This window comes from Lathyrus oleraceus, chromosome 7 (genome assembly GCF_024323335.1).
Source record: "Lathyrus oleraceus cultivar Zhongwan6 chromosome 7, CAAS_Psat_ZW6_1.0, whole genome shotgun sequence".
In the NCBI taxonomy this organism is placed as follows: Eukaryota; Viridiplantae; Streptophyta; class Magnoliopsida; order Fabales; family Fabaceae; genus Lathyrus; species Lathyrus oleraceus.
In genome coordinates, this window is record NC_066585.1 from 442221856 (window position 1) to 442238163 (window position 16308).

Genomic DNA, 16308 nt, shown 5'->3' on the forward strand with positions numbered 1-16308 from the left:
CTCCTAGGGAGCCCTTTTTTTGTGCATATGTATTTCGTACAAAGTGATGTTTACAAACAAATAGAATGGAGGGATGAGAAAAGAATTCATTAATTATATTTTTGTGTTTGACAAGACCTTCGTTCGTGGGCCTACGTACCAACATATAAATGAGGGATCAAAACCTCGTAGTTCATGCTACAAATTTCTATGTGGATGCATTGATTTTAACAAAGTTTAAGTTTGAAAGGCACAAAGGCATGAAAATGATTTGAATGAGTTAGATGTTTTTGGCTTTTTGAAAGTTTAACTCAAGTATAGTTAAATTTATTTACAAGTTTGATTGAAGAGAAGAAGTTTGAAATTGCAATGGCATAAGGCCAAAGTTTCTATCTTTTTGCAAAAGTGGTCAAAGTTTAGAACAAAAATAGTTCACACAAAGAAGTTTTTGAAAATGGAGGGAGAGATTTTGAAATTAAATAAATAGGGAGAAGATGAAGAGAATATCCTATGCACAAAATTAAAAGTTTAGAGTTGAAAAGATTTGACCAAAATTGGTAGCAATCCAATAGACAAGTATGTCAATAGAAACCCAGAATTCCCTTGGATTTTTAGAAATAAGCAACATACAAATGCACAATTATATTATCTTGAATAGCAAGGCATCAAATAAATATGGCCTCATCCAAGCTTATCCACTTCATGATCTTCTTCAAAATAGCCCATGCAACAGATGAATTCCACAAGTCACAGGTTCAAAATAACAGCTTAACAATGATCAATATTACAGATGAATCTTAGAGAGATCTTTAAAGATGTATCAGATGAATTTCAAATTGCAAGAACTTAGTTCTTCAACAAGTTTCCATTGGCCAAGTCCATTAGCATAGGATGTTGCCTAGATTCTAAGTCCATTTGCTCAAGATCCAACCAACAGTCCACTCAAAAGTTTTTTAGTGTTTTTGTTTTTTATTAGGTACATTAATGGTCAAAGACCACACAAACAAACAAAGTATACACAAACAAAAATATATCACACAATATGGTCCAAATGGACAAAGTGAAAGTTACATTAACATAATCAATTAGAATGATATGTACAATGGCAAATGAAATAGAGTGCTAAAAGTAAATCGCATTAAAGTAAAAGCTTGAAATTAAAAGTTAATAGTTAGTAAGTTAGAAGTTAGTTTTGTTTTGCTTTTGATTTCAAGACATTCTTTGGAGAATACTCAACCCACTTATCACAAGCATGGATCCTTGAACCAAAACATCTTCCAAAGGAAGGAAAGAAGGCCAAGTTTCCATACAATACCATGAAAGAGGGGAGACTTACAATCTTACTAACTAGAATGCTTATGCCTTTTGTATCACAAATTTAGCACTATGTTAAGCAATCGTAATTGGATTTATGTAGAATTCACAACTATTTGAGGTCGGGCAATAGACTTTTGGTGTTAATGCATGTTGGAGCCATAGTATTATGAATTATGCTTATAAAACATACCACACACACAAAATATGCAAAAGGTGTGGCCTAATCTCATCCATACTCATGTCAATTTTTCAATCAACTAGCATTAGGACTTTGAGATGTCATTGACCAAATGAAAATGAATGGATGAAGAAGGGGAATTAGATGAAGAGGGAAGGGGATGAATGAGATCACAAATTGGTCAAAGGAGGACTTTTACCAAATTAATATCATTCATTCATTTTGGGAGATGGAATGTACATTCCATTAATCCCCTAAATCCAATGATATTAACTTGACAAAGTCAAATCAACCTTGACCAAGGCCCAACAAGAAACAAGCAAACTCAATTAAGTCAATACAAATGGTCAACAAAATTTAAATGACATTTATTCAATTAAAAATAATAAAATAGTGCATTTAATTCAAATATGTTTTATCTAATTCCTAAAATATCATCAACACGCCAAAGAAATGGCCATGAGATTTACCATAGGTCAAGCAAGGTCAAAGGACCTTGGAGAAAAAAATTCATAATTTTTGGACATTTAACAATATTTTTAAACAATTAAAAACAAATGCAAAATCAATTAATTCATGAAAATATTAATAATGATCCAAAAAATAATTTTAATTCAGAATGTGAAAGAGAAAAATATTTGAATTTTTTTGGTGAAAGTCCCATATTTTTTGGATCAATATTAAATTTAATATGAATAATTGAAGAAAAGGAAATTAAAAAAAAAATCAGAAATTCTACAATACGTGGACCATCAGATCTCCCTCATTAATTGAGGTGGCAGATCTGATGATCCAAAACGCGCGCTCCACATGTACATGAGTCAACCACGTGGCACAAATGGTAATTCAAAGAAACGCTCAGGATTAGAACATAAGACCTGGATCCTATGGTTCAGAGGTTGTCCAAGTCATCGCCGGAGCCAGAGCTCCGATCATCTTCTCCGATGAGCCTCACCGGACTGGTCAACATAAACCATCACCAAAAAAAGAAACAAGGACATGATTTTAAAAAGAAAACATCCCTGAGCACGAATATCACCTCCAATTACTCCAATTCCAAATATATTAAGAGATATGTGGAATTGAAATCTGAGGTACATGAACTGAGTTGCTTCGATTTGACCTCAAAGCAACTCAATCTTCTTGCCTACATTGGGAGGACTTCAGACAACCAAAGAATCAATGGAATTGAGCAAGAATTTAAGAGAATCAAAGAGTTTAAAATTTCTGCAAATTACCTTCAATGGAGGTCTGAACTTGATGGATCTTGAGCTTGCTTGCACTTGGACTCACTTCAATTGCTTGCAGGAAGAGAATGGAAAGTTTTAGAAGCTATGGATTCCTGTAGAATTGAATTCCAAAACAGTGGAGATTCAAGCTCAAATTCAAATGAATTTATCAGGTTTATCCTATGAGAGTGAAGGGTTTTCAATGGGGAATCAAAGCTGACGCAAGAGTGTTGTGATTTCTAAGCAATTGAAGCTTTATATATAGCCAAAACTTCAGTCATCAACAAGTCTGCTTCGTGTCTATCCACACATCTGAGCAAAACCATGTCGAAGTTTCTCTTACACAGTATATCACCATTCAAGTAGAAATTGGCGGCTAATCTTCTAAAAGTCTTCTTATCTTTCAAAGATGCCCCAGACGGGTAAATCTGACTTTGGAGGAAACATTTGATGTCATAATACCACGGCTTCCCGTCCTTGATCTCTTCAATAGCAAACACATGAGATGGCCTATCAAGACGCATCACCAACAAATTGGGAACCTCATTCCAATACTTCACTACAATCATTGACGCCAATGTTGCAAGAGCATCTGCCATCCGGTTCTCATCTCGAGGGATATGATGAAACTCAACATTTGTAAAGAAATTTGAAATCCTCCTCACATAATCTCTATATGGTATCAAACCGGGTTGATTCGTCTCCCATTCTCCTTTGATCTGATTTACAACCAAAGTTGAGTCTCCGAAGACATCTAAATACTTGATCCTGAGATTCATGGCCTCTTCAAGCCCCATAATGCAAGCTTCATATTCTGCCATATTGTTTGTACACTTGAAAGTCAATCTAGTTGTAAATGGAAAATGCGTGCCTTGAGGAGTAATGATCACTGCCCCAATGCCATTACCATACTGATTAACAACTCCATCAAATACCATGCCCCAACGGGAACCAGGTTCTGGCCCTTCTTCAAGCAATGGTTCATCACAATCTTTCATTTTTAAGTACAAGATCTCTTCGTCAGGAAAATCATATTGCACTGACTGGTAATCCTCAATCGGTTGGTGAGCCAAATGGTCAGCCAAGATACTACCTTTGATCGCTTTCTGAGATCGGTATTCGATATCATGCTATGATAACAACATCTGCCAACGGGAAATTCTCCTAGTTAAAGCAGGCTTTTCAAATATATACTTGATTGGATCCATTTTGGATATCAACCAAGTGGTATGATTCAGCATATACTGACGCAAACGCTTAGCATCCCAAGCCAATGCGTAACAAGTCTTCTCTAGCATAGAATACCGAGTCTCGTAGTCGGTGAACTTCTTGCTGAGGTAGTAAATTGCAAATTCCTTCTTTCCAGACTCATCTTGCTGACCAAGAACACAACCCATACTATCTTCAAGCATAGTCAAATACATGATCAACGGTCTTCCTTCAACAGGCGGAGACAAAATTGGAGGTTCAAGCAAATATTCCTTGATACTATCAAAAGCTTTTGGTAGTCTTCGGTCCAATCACAAGACTGATCTTTCCGAAGAAGCTTGAATATAGGCACACATGTGGCAGTCATGTGTGAAATAAATCTTGAGATATAATTCAAACGACCGAGAAAACCTCTTACTTGCTTCTCAGTTTTGGGCGCAGGCATCTTTTATATTGCTTTGACCTTGGCAGGATCAACTTCGATACCCTTCTCACTGACAATAAAGCCCAACAACTTACCAGAACGAACACCAAAAGTACACTTATTGGGATTCAAGTGGAGTTTGTACTTCCTTAAATGCTGGAATGGCTTCAACAAATGCTCAACATGTTCCTCTTCATCAATTCATTTAGCAATCATGTCATCGGTGTAAACTTCGATCTCTTTGTGCATCATATTATGGAAAAGAGTAGTCATTGCTCTTTGGTGAGTTGCACTAGCATTCTTCAAACCGAAAGGCATCACTCTATAACAAAATAGTCCCCAAGGTGTAATTAATGTGGTCTTCTCCATATCTTCAGGTGCCATTTTAATTTGATTATATCCGGAAAATCCGTCCATAAACGAAGAGAATTTGAACTTAGCAGTATTGTCTACCAACATATCAATATGTGGCAGAGGGAAATCATCTTTCAGACTGGTTTTATTCAAATCTCTATAGTCAACACACATGCGGACTTTTCCATCTTTCTTCGGCACATGCACAATATTGGCCACCCATTGCGGATACTCAACAGTCACAAGGAAATCGTAGTTAATTTGCTTCTGCACTTCTTCTTCGATCTTCACAGCCATATCAGGATGCGTTCTTCTCAACTTCTGCTTGACTAGTGGCCATTCTGGCTTCAACGAAAATCTATGCTCCACAATCTCAGAATCCAAACCAGGCATGTCTTGAGGACCAAGCAAACACATCTAAATACTCTCGAAGAAGATCAATCAACCCCTTCTTAACATATGGACATAGGCGAGACCCAATTTTGACTTCCTTCACATCATCCTCGGAACCCAAGTTGACTAGCTCAATCTGTTCTTCAAACGGCTGAATGATTCTTTCATCATTCTCAAGAAGACGAGATAATTCATTACTCACTTCTTCATCACTTTCCTCATTGGCCTCAAACACAAGGAATTCAAAATTTGGAGAAGGAGAAGGATCATTGTATTCAATGTGGTTAGAAACCAACCTGCATAATGATTTGATATTTTGATTTTAGAGAAGTGAATTTTGGGACCAAATATTATGCAGATGGACATTATATTGTTTATTTATGTTTTTTGTGATTACCATTTTCAGAATAAAGCAAAAAGTAAAAACAACACATCATAGATGTGGATGAATAGAATTAATTTTATTAACGATCAATTTGAAAATGCCCAAACAATGCTCACTTCTCCCTTAGCATATGAGAAGGATATTAAAAACATATAAAAGCAATTACTTAGATCGATGCAAAATAACAAGCATATCAACAGCAGTCCAATTGTTGCAAGCCTTTCCATGCGTCACAAAATTGGCACAATCTTCCTCTTCGTCATCCTCTAGCACAACAGCTAAGTGTTGTTTATTGCCATGAATGAACCCTCCGCTACGGAAGCTAAGTTGCATATCTGTAGACCTTGCAGTTGATGAACCTCGCTAAAAACCCAGACTGGTTCTGCCTTTGTTGTCGGAAACCTCTACCATGTGCACCCACTAATCAACATTGCCTTCTTCTACAATCTTCTTTGCATCTTTCAATGAGGACATAGGTGCCCCAACTCTATCTTCAGCAGTAATAGACAAGACTTGGAACGGAGTTCCAACCTTATCCTCAGCTTCAACATAAGAGAAAGATGACAGGTGGCTAACCAACAGTGCCTTCTCCCCGCCAACAATCACAGGCTTTCCATTCTTCACAAATTTGAGCTTTTGATGCAATATGGAGGTAACAGCTCCCGCCTCATGGATCCATGGTCTTCCCAATAAACAATTGTAGGCCGGGTGGATATCCATTACTTGAAAAGTAATTTGAAAATCACTCGGACCTATCTTAACTGGAAGGTCGACTTCACCAATAACTGTTTTGCGCGAACCGTCAAAAGCTTTGACGATTACTCCGTTATACCTCATAGGTGCTCCTTGTAGCGGGAAATTCATTATCATCAAGCTATTGACAAGCTAGAAATCAATTAACAAGAGTCGCCACCGCGCTTTTATTATTTCCAAGGGAAAAGGGAAAAAGTACGAACAAAACCCAATTAGTAAGAAGTTTTCAAATAAAAAATAATAAAAATCGGAGATCACAGGTAAGGGGGTTGGTTACACAGAGGGAAGGTGTTAGCATCCAAAGTATCCTAGGGAGCCCTTTTTGTGTGCATATGTATTTTGTACAAAGTGATGTTTACAAACAAATAGAATGGAGGGATGAGAAAAGAATTCATTAATTACATTTTTGTGTTTGACAAGACCTTCGGTCTTGTGCCTACGTACCAACATATAAATGAGGGATCAAAACCTCGTAGTTCGTGCTATAAAATTCAAAATGATTGTGTTGGTTTTAACAAAATTTAAATTTGAAAGGCACAAAGGCCTAAAAATGGTTTGAATGAGTTAGTTCTTTTTGGCTTTTTGAAAGTTTAAGTCAAGTATAGTTAAGTCTATTTACAAGTTAGATTTAAGAAAATAAGTTTGAAAATGCAATGGCATAAGGCCAAAGTTTCTACCTTTTGCAAAAGTGGTCTAAGTTTATGACAAAAGTAGTTCACACAAAGAAGGTTTTGAAAATGGAGGGAGAGATTTTGAAATTAAAGAAATGGGGAGAAGATGAAGAGACTACCCTATGCACAAGAATTTAAAAGTTTGAAGTTGAAAAGATCTGACCAAATGGGAGCAATCCAATAGACCAGTATGTCAATAGAAACCCAGAATTCCCTTGGACTTTTAGAATCAAGCAACACACAAATGCACAATTATATCAATTTTGAAGAGAAAAGGCATCAAATAAAGATGGCCTCATCCAAGCTTATCCACTTCATGATCTTCTTCAAAATAGCCTATGTAGTAGATGAATTCCACAAGTCACAGGTTAACATAACAACTTAACAATGATCAATGTTGCAGATGAACTGGAGAGATCTTGAATGATGTATCAGATGAATTTCAAATTGCAAGTGTTTGGTTCTTCAACAAATTGGAATTGGCCAAGTCCATTAGCAAAGGAATGTTGCCTAAGTCCTAAGTCCAATTGGGGCAAGATCAAACCAACAATCTACTCAAAAGTCTTTTAGGGTGTTTGTTGTTATTATGTACATTAATGGTCAAAGATCAAACAAGCAAACAAAATATATACAAACAAAATAATATCACACAATATGGTCCAAGTGGACAAAGTGAAAATTACATTAACATAAACAATTAGAATGATATGTATAATGGCAAATGATAATAGAATACTAAAAGTAAATTGCATTAAAGTAAAGACTTGAAATTAAAACTTAAGGGTTAGTAAGTTAGTAGTTAGTTTTGCTTTGCTTTTTGATTTCAAGACATTCTTTGGAGAACACTCAACCCACTTGCCACAAGCATGGATCCTTGAACCAAAATATTTTCCAAAGGAAGGAAAGAAGGTCATGTTTCCACACAATACCATGGAAGAGGGGAGACTTAAAATCTCACTAACTAGAATGGTTATGCCTTTTGTGTCACAAATTTAGCGCTATGTTAAGCAATCGTAATTCGACTTATGTAGAAGTCACAACTATTTGAGGTCGGGCAATAGACTTTTGGTGTTAATGCATGTTGGAGACATAGTATTATGAACTATGCTCATTAAACATACCACACACACAAAATATGCAAAAGGTGTGGCCTAATCTCATCCATACTCATGTTAATCTTTCAATCAACTAGCATTAGGACTTTGAGATGTCATTGGCCAATTGAAAATGAATGGATGAAAAAGGGGAATTAGATGAAGAGGAAAGGGGATGAATCAGATCACAAATTGGTCAAAGGAGGACTTTCACCAAATTAATATTATTCATTCATTTTGGGATATGGAATGTACATTCCATCAATCCCCTAAATCCAATAATATTAACTTGACAAAGTCAAATCAACCTTGACCAAGGCCCAACAACAAATAAGAAACTCAATTAAGTCAATACAAATGGTCAACACAATTAAAATGGCATTTATTCAACTAAAAGTAGTAAAATAATGTATTAAATTCAAATATGTTTTGTCCAAATCCTAAAATCTCCTCAAAACACCAAATAAATGGCCATGAGATTTATCATGGGTCAAACAAGGTCAAAGGACCTTGGAGAAAAAAAATCATAATTTTTGGACATTTAAAAATATTTTTAAACAATTAAAAACAAATGAAAAATCAATTAATTCATAAAAAATATTAATAATGATTCAAAAAATAATTTTAATTCAGAATATGAAAGATAAAAATATTTGAAATTTTTTGGTGAAAGTCCCATATTTTTTGGATCAATATTAAATTTATTATGAATTATTTAAGAAAATGGAATTAAAAAGAAATTCAAAAAATTCAAAAATACGTGGACCATCAGATCTCCCTCATTAATTGAAGTGGCAGATCTGATGATCTAAAACACGTGTTCCACCAATGTTCTATTCAAACGCGCTGCAACATGAGTAATCAAAACAAGCGGTCCAGATTATAACGTGAGAATTAGATCCCATGGTCTAGATGCAAGCCACGTCATCGTCGGAGCCAGAGCTTCGGTCAACTTCCCCGGTGAGCTCCACCGGACTGGTCAAGATGAAACATCACTAAAATTCAAAACAGGGACATGATTTTAAAAAGAAAACATCCCTGAGCACGAATATCACCTCCAGTTCATCTAATTCCAACTATATTGAGAGATATGTGGAATTGAAAAATGAGGATGATGATCTGAGTTGCTTCGATTTGGCCTCAAAGCAACTCAAACTCCTTACCTACATTGGTGTTATCGCACAAGCTAAGGAGCCTAGATCTCACCAACGATCCAAATACATACTTAGGCGTTGTGTGAAAATATGTAAAGTACCTACGCTTGACAATATAGCTGACCCACTGACAAAGCCTCTTGCGCAGCAGAAGCATGATGGCCATACTAGATCAATGGGCATAAGGGGTATGCCTGATTGGCTCTAGTGCTAGTGGGAGATTGTTGGTGTAAGCCCTAGAGGCCAATACTTTTTGGTACTTGTATCGAATTAATAAAAGGCTTTTTCTTTATTATGATTGATTAATAAAGTCCCTAGAATAGATAGTCCGTTTAATGTATTAAGTGTGACTTAATCATGAGAACACATTAAACATAAGGGCGTTATTCTTAAAGTATCCGTAGTCGAGCTTTAGTGTGAAGTGGGATAACATTAAAGCATTAAGACTATTATGTTTGTAGACTGATGATCACATCTCATGGATCATGGATAAAGAGTTATCAAGTCTTAAACATAGGTATGAATATTAGGAGTAATATTTATACCGGATTGACCCGCTATGAGAATACTATATAGAAAGTTATGCAAAGTGTCATAAGTTATTCTCATGGTGATAATAGTGTATTCCACTCTTCGACCTGAAACCACTATGGATCCTAGATGTAGAGTCGAGTGCTTTATTGCTGATCCAACGTTGTCCGTAACTGGATAACCATAAAGACAGTTGATGGGTACTCCACGAAGCATGCTGAGGGACATGAGTGACCTAGATGGAATTTGCCCATCCTGCATAACAGGATAAGTGTCTATGGGCCCAATATTGAACTGGACAAGGATGACACGGTCTATGCCTTGTGTTCAATATAGACATAAGGGCAAAAGGGTAATTATACACATAATTATTATCACAGATGGTTTTGTCAGATCACATGACATTTTCGTGTCTTGGGTAGCAGTGATGTGTTGCTAGATACCGCTCACTGTTTATTATATTAAATGTGTGATTTAATATAATTGCCAACGTCACGAAAACCTACAGGGTCACACACAAAGGACGGATTGATGAGAGATAGAGTAACTAAGGAATACCGTAAGGTACGGTGCCCTTAAGTGGATTATAGAACATCGTAAGGTACGGTGTACTTGAGTAGAATACGAAATATGGTAAGGTACCATGGGCTTAAGTGATTTTGGGCATATTATAAGATATGGGCCAAAATACACTTAAGTGGGCTTTTAGCTTGAAGCCCACACAAGTGGTTCTATAAATAGAACCCTTGTGCAGAAGCACAGCGTGCGGTTGCATTAATTTCGTTTTCTCACTTTCTCTCTCTCTCTCACTCAAAGCCTTCATTCATACCAGCTAGCACTGAGATTGAAGGAATCCGTTCGTGTGGACTGAGTAGAGACGTTGTCATCGTTCAACGTTCGTGATCGTTTCGTGGATCTGCATCAAAGGGTTTTGATCGTTACAAGAGATCTGCACCAAAGGTTTCAATCGTCACAAGAGGTAAATATTCTATCACTGATCATGACCATTCGTAAGGATCTCTAAAGGAGAAATTTTAATTTCCGCTGCGCTTTGGGTCGCAAATTCTCCTTCAATTTGCACACTCTTTCCACTTTCCAAATTTGGTAAAATGATTATGCCTTGCTGCATGGGCGCGCATAGGCCCATGGAATGATGGTTTGAAAGTCCAAATGAATGATCAGATGCTTTGAAGATGGATTGGATTGCAAGGTACATGTGCATTGTCACTTGAAGATTGATCAATGCCAAATGATATCAATCTGTTTAAGCCATGCGCAACCTATGCATTTCAAGTCCAAAATGAATTAATTTGAGCTCTTTGGAAAGGTGAGATCAAGAGGAACAAGTTTAATGTTGAACACTTTTCCATTTGGAGCTTAGAACTTGGAGATATTTGAGGTGGCAGTTTGGAAAAATTTGACATATCAAAAATTTTCTAAGTGTCAAGCCATATATCTCAATATTCCACCTTGCTTAACGTTTTATGGGAGCTTCAAATAAGAAACGTGTATTCATCAAAGTTGTAGCTCTCTCAAAGACCTTCAAAATGGTCACCAGTTTCATGTCATTTGGATTTTAAATGATAGAGTTATGCATTTTTGAAGTTTGGAAAAATCACTTGATCAATGGTATAGGTCAAAAGTGACCTGTAATGTAGCCTCATATCACATGTTCAAAGAAGTTGAATTAGCTCCCACTCCAAAAATCAAAGTTGAATTAGACACATTTAATTTGATTGTGCAACTTGGAAATCTTTCATCTCATAAAAATGGAGCAAGTTATGGCCTTGGGAAGTTGACTTTCAAATTAGGGTTTAGACAAAATGACCTATGATGTTTCGATATAGAAAATGATTTTCCAAGCAATACTAGCTCTAGGTATAAACATGAAAGTTGTTTTGAATGTCCATTAGAGTAACTTTGATCTTGGAATCATTTTCATATGGTGAAAATTGTAGGAGATGGGGTCTAGAGAGACCCAGTTTTGATCAGATGAATCCATCTGGCCAACCACCATCAACCATCTTGCTAACTTCCAATTCTATTGACTTTATTGGCTCATGGTATATCATATATGCATAAGATGATGAAATTTGATGTGTCCCTTAAGAAATTTGATCAATTGGTGAGATAGTTTATTGGAGAAGTTACTCAAGATACCCAGTCAAACTAGGGTTTCCAAGGCAAATCACCCTCAAACTCTTAAAGAAAACTTGATAAATATAACATACATAGATCATTGGGACTAATATATGATGCTCATAACCATCCTTGGATCAATTCTTGATTGTGCTCTTTGTTCATGAGGGTCTCAAACCCTAGATGTGATCTTGATGAATTAATTGAGATCATGCCCTACCTACAAAAGAGTTAGGCAAATACAAAGACATACTTTTGGTATTTTGGTTATGAAATGATAGAATACAAGTATGATATAATCACAAAGTGCTTGGTGATCTCTCCCAAAACAAACCCAATGAAAAGGGATAAGGAGGATGTCAAGGTATGATCCCATGCTTATGCTTATGATGAAATTGCATGAGGGATCTTAGGGTCAAAATTGGGGTCTTACACTCCTTGATATGATAGCTTTGATAGAATTGACTTCGGAAGCACATTCAGTGACGACCCGGTGTCAACAAGCACATTCGACAAAGCATCACCTTTGCAATTCATAGAGATATGCAAAGCCAAGTTATGATTTCTGCCCTCCTCGGGGAGTTCTTCATCACAAAAGTTGAGATTGTTGCAGGAAGTGATGTTAGCCACAATATGATCAAACTGATCCACCGTAACATCATGTTCCACAAAAGCTTCTCTAAAACTCTCTGCAGTGCTTCTCTGTGCGCTTCTGAATTCACGAGCAGAGACAACACTGAAATTTTTGAGGGGGTTTGGAGCAGTTGCTCCACCATATTGAACTCACTTTTCTGGATCTATTAAACTACCTCATCATCATCATTAGCCTTCAAATCGCTGGATTCATCGGACTTACTGTCATACCCCGATTTTGATCCCGAAATTTTTCCGTTTTTTCTTTTTATTTTTGCATTTTGCATACATTCATCAGTATAAAACGGATTTTAATATCTTGACCTTTTATTTGATTTTAATTTCAAATTAAGTTTAATTCCAATTGTCAATTTAATCTTAATTATTTATTTTTACTAATGATTAAAACTCTAATTGATTTTTATTTCCAAATGAATGTTAGAGTGGATATCCAAGTAATTTTAAATGAATACTAAATTAATTTGATTTTTAATTTGGTTTTTACTGATTTGTTATTATTATTTAAATAGATATTTAAACCAACTTCTCAATTATCCATTTTATAATTAAAATCCAAAATCCAAAATCCATCCATGGTGCATTTCAAATCAAATAGTACCTACTCATTTCATAACATTCCAATAATTCATTCCAAAAAAAAAAAAAGAGAAAAAACAAAATCCAATAATAAACACATTAATCCAGTCATCAGGGAAGCCGAGTGAGACTTATACTTATGCTGACATCGAAACTGTATATAAGTATCTTGAGGAGAATTTGGTGCTAAGCATGAAGACATAATCCTTTATGGTCAATCCGTTGGGAGTGGTCCTACTTTGGATATTGCTGCTCGTTTACCCCAATTGAGAGCTGTTATTCTCCATAGTCCGATACTGTCGGGATTGAGAGTGATGTACCCTGTGAAACCAAAGTCCAAGGCAAAGGCTGTGAAGGCCAAGACAGCCGCTAAGCCCAAATCTGCTGCTATCAAGCCCAAACCCGCTGCCAAGTCAAAGGCACCTGTGAAACCAAAGTCCAAGGCAAAAGCCTGCAAAGGTTGCAAAGACATCGACGAAGACGTCACCGGGAAAGAAAGCTGCTACAACTCCTGCAGAAGAGACACTCTCTCGGCTACTAAAATCCAAAGTTGATGCAGATGAAACCGACGAGGTTGAGCTTCAGAATGCGATGGCAAATGTTGTGACATGTTTGGTACCATTCGGCGCAACGGTGTCGGAATATGCAAACTACAGCAGCAGCAACAAACGATGGCGCATAGCCTGAATGAAGGTCAGAATCCAATGCAAGTTGCTGCCAGGCGAATTGCATCCAGCAGCTGTATGGTTTCAGTTTGATACGCAAGAATCCTGTAACGAATTCATAACAAAATCACAACAGCATCAACTAAATCATGATCAAGTAATAATTAATGTTTTAATGGAAACTTTTACCAAACTTCACTGCTGGCACTAGATGGGCAGTCGTTATGTCTTGTGGAGTTGGATTCTCAAACCAGTATTCAAAGCAAAATATCCAGAAATTGAAGAATCCCATGGGAGTGATGCTTTGATGTGGGTACCTGTTAAACCACCAAACAAGGGATTGGATACCGTCACAAATGGAAGACAAATTGACTCAACCAAACAATGCAACAATTTCTCAGAAGCCTACGACTGCTATAAAGGAATTGCAAATTATTATGAAGCTTACAACCAATTTCTTTGTTCCTGGTCCATAACCGATCACATCAGCCATAACCTGCATAATACACACAGAAATGGTCATTTTATTACAACCCTGTTTTGTTTTCTAACACATCACAATAGTCCTTGTTCCGGTTACAAAGGCCATAGCAGAAAGTAAGAAGAACATAACAAGATCCAGAAAAAACTCACCGTAACCTTTTGAACTAGTTTGGTCTTCCAAATCCACAACAAACTCAGCATATTCCTCTCACTCCTACTTCACTCACACTCTTCTACTGCCAGGCCACGTGAACCTACAATGGACTCGCGCGCACAGTATAATCCTTGCACTGTTGAAGAGTTTTTGGGGATTTCAAGGGTCGTCGAGCTGGTCTCATCAAAGCTCTCACCACTGATGTTGAAGATTTCTATAACCAATGTGATCCTGATAAAGAGAATTTGTGCTTATATGGCTTTCCTAGTGAGCAGTGGGAAGTTAATTTACCTGCTGAAGAAGTTCCACCGGAGCTTCCCGAGCCTGTGCTTGGAATTAACTTTGCCAGGGATAGCATGCCAGAAAAAGATTGGCTGTCTTTAGTTGTTGTTCATAGCGATTCATGGTTACTTGCTATTGCCTACTATTTTGGAGCCAGGTTCGGGTTCGACAATTTGACAGGAGACGCCTTTTCAGTATGATCAATGAACTGCCATCGATATTTGAAGTTTGTTACTGGTACAGCAAAGAAACAAGTTAAGGAGAAGTCTTCAGTTTCATACCACAGTGGAAGCAAATCCAAGGCCATCCTCAAAAACTGCATCGGTTCAAGCAACCTGTTTTATTTCCTTGCAACCGCTTGATCTTCAATTTCCTGCACAATATTAACCACAGTGATATCAGCAGCAAGCAAGCAAATATTAAACAGTATCAAATAGAAGACACCGAGTCGCAGGTCAAATTCCTTCCGGCAGGTTGTCATTTTCGGATGATTCTCTCTTGTGTTCTACCAAACCGATACCAAGACATAGAAACTGATACAAGCACCAATAACAATACAGAGTGAAGAAAACACAGAAAATAGAAAAAGAAAAGCGATGATGAGTTTGAGTTGGAGTTGTTTATCACTTGCAAACCAACAACAACAATTCAGAAGATTCAAGATAACAACTCATAGTGTTTTTTGCTGTTGCATTTCTCCAATGTTCAATGTTACTGCAGTAATACAAAAACAATTGACAAGCATTAGAATCCAAAATTTCCCAAATTGAGCATAAGGACAAATTCAGAGAGAAAGAAAGAGTTCAAGGTACCGTTTCCGGAAGTGTAGCGTGAAACAGGATAAAAGCGTTTCTGAGCAACAAAAGTGCTTCTGAAACTTTCTCCTTTGAGCCTTTAAACACCAACCGAAACCCTAAGCTGCATATATAAAAAGGAAACGAGTTTGTGAGATGGGGAGAGAAAAAAATTGAGAAAGGAGAAAAGAGGGAGAGAGGGAGGCGGCCAAACCTAAAAAACCCGGAATCTTCATCAGCGGATCCTCCACCGTCAGCCACGACACCCTTTCAAACCCTTCTTGCCGTTTCGACGTCGCCGGATCTGAGCTCGTCATCATTGACCCGGCTTCGCTCCTATTGATCCGCCATTACCGGTAATACTATCGCCTCCATCGAATGTTTGGAAACACCTCCCTGTTCGGACCGAGACAACCAAAGGTCATCGCTTCCATCATCCATGAAAACTTCTGTTCACTCAATATCTCCGTCGCCGGTTGAAAGAGAGATTACAGATTGAGAGATCTGTTGTGCTGTTGGAGAAATAAAGGAAGAATGGAAAGGAAATTGTGAGAACCAGGTGCGCTTTTCTCGATCACCCTTCCCTATTTTGGAACACGTTTTTTCACTGATGTTTGGACATAGAGGTGATCGGATGGGCCTACGGCCCATTTCATCTTTTTTGTTAGCTTTTGTTATTTCATTTATTCTGGGTCATATGTTTGGTTTGCCATTATCATAGCAACTAACCATTCGTGGCCTAGTGGTGATGGAGATAGTTCATTGCCTCTTTGGTCACCAGTTCGATTCTGGGCTTAGGCGTTCTGTTTTCATTTTATTTATTTATTTAGATTTAATAGTTAGAAATTTAAATTAGATTTAGGTTTAGAGTAAAATATTAATTAAGTAGG

General features: G+C 37.0%; 1 pseudogene; it reads left to right on the forward strand.

Moving 5' to 3' along the window:
- The first annotated feature begins 14447 nt into the window (after positions 1-14447).
- On the forward strand, positions 14448-15133 carry LOC127104029 (PHD finger protein ALFIN-LIKE 4-like; annotated as a pseudogene).
- Positions 15134-16308: the final 1175 nt, after the last annotated feature.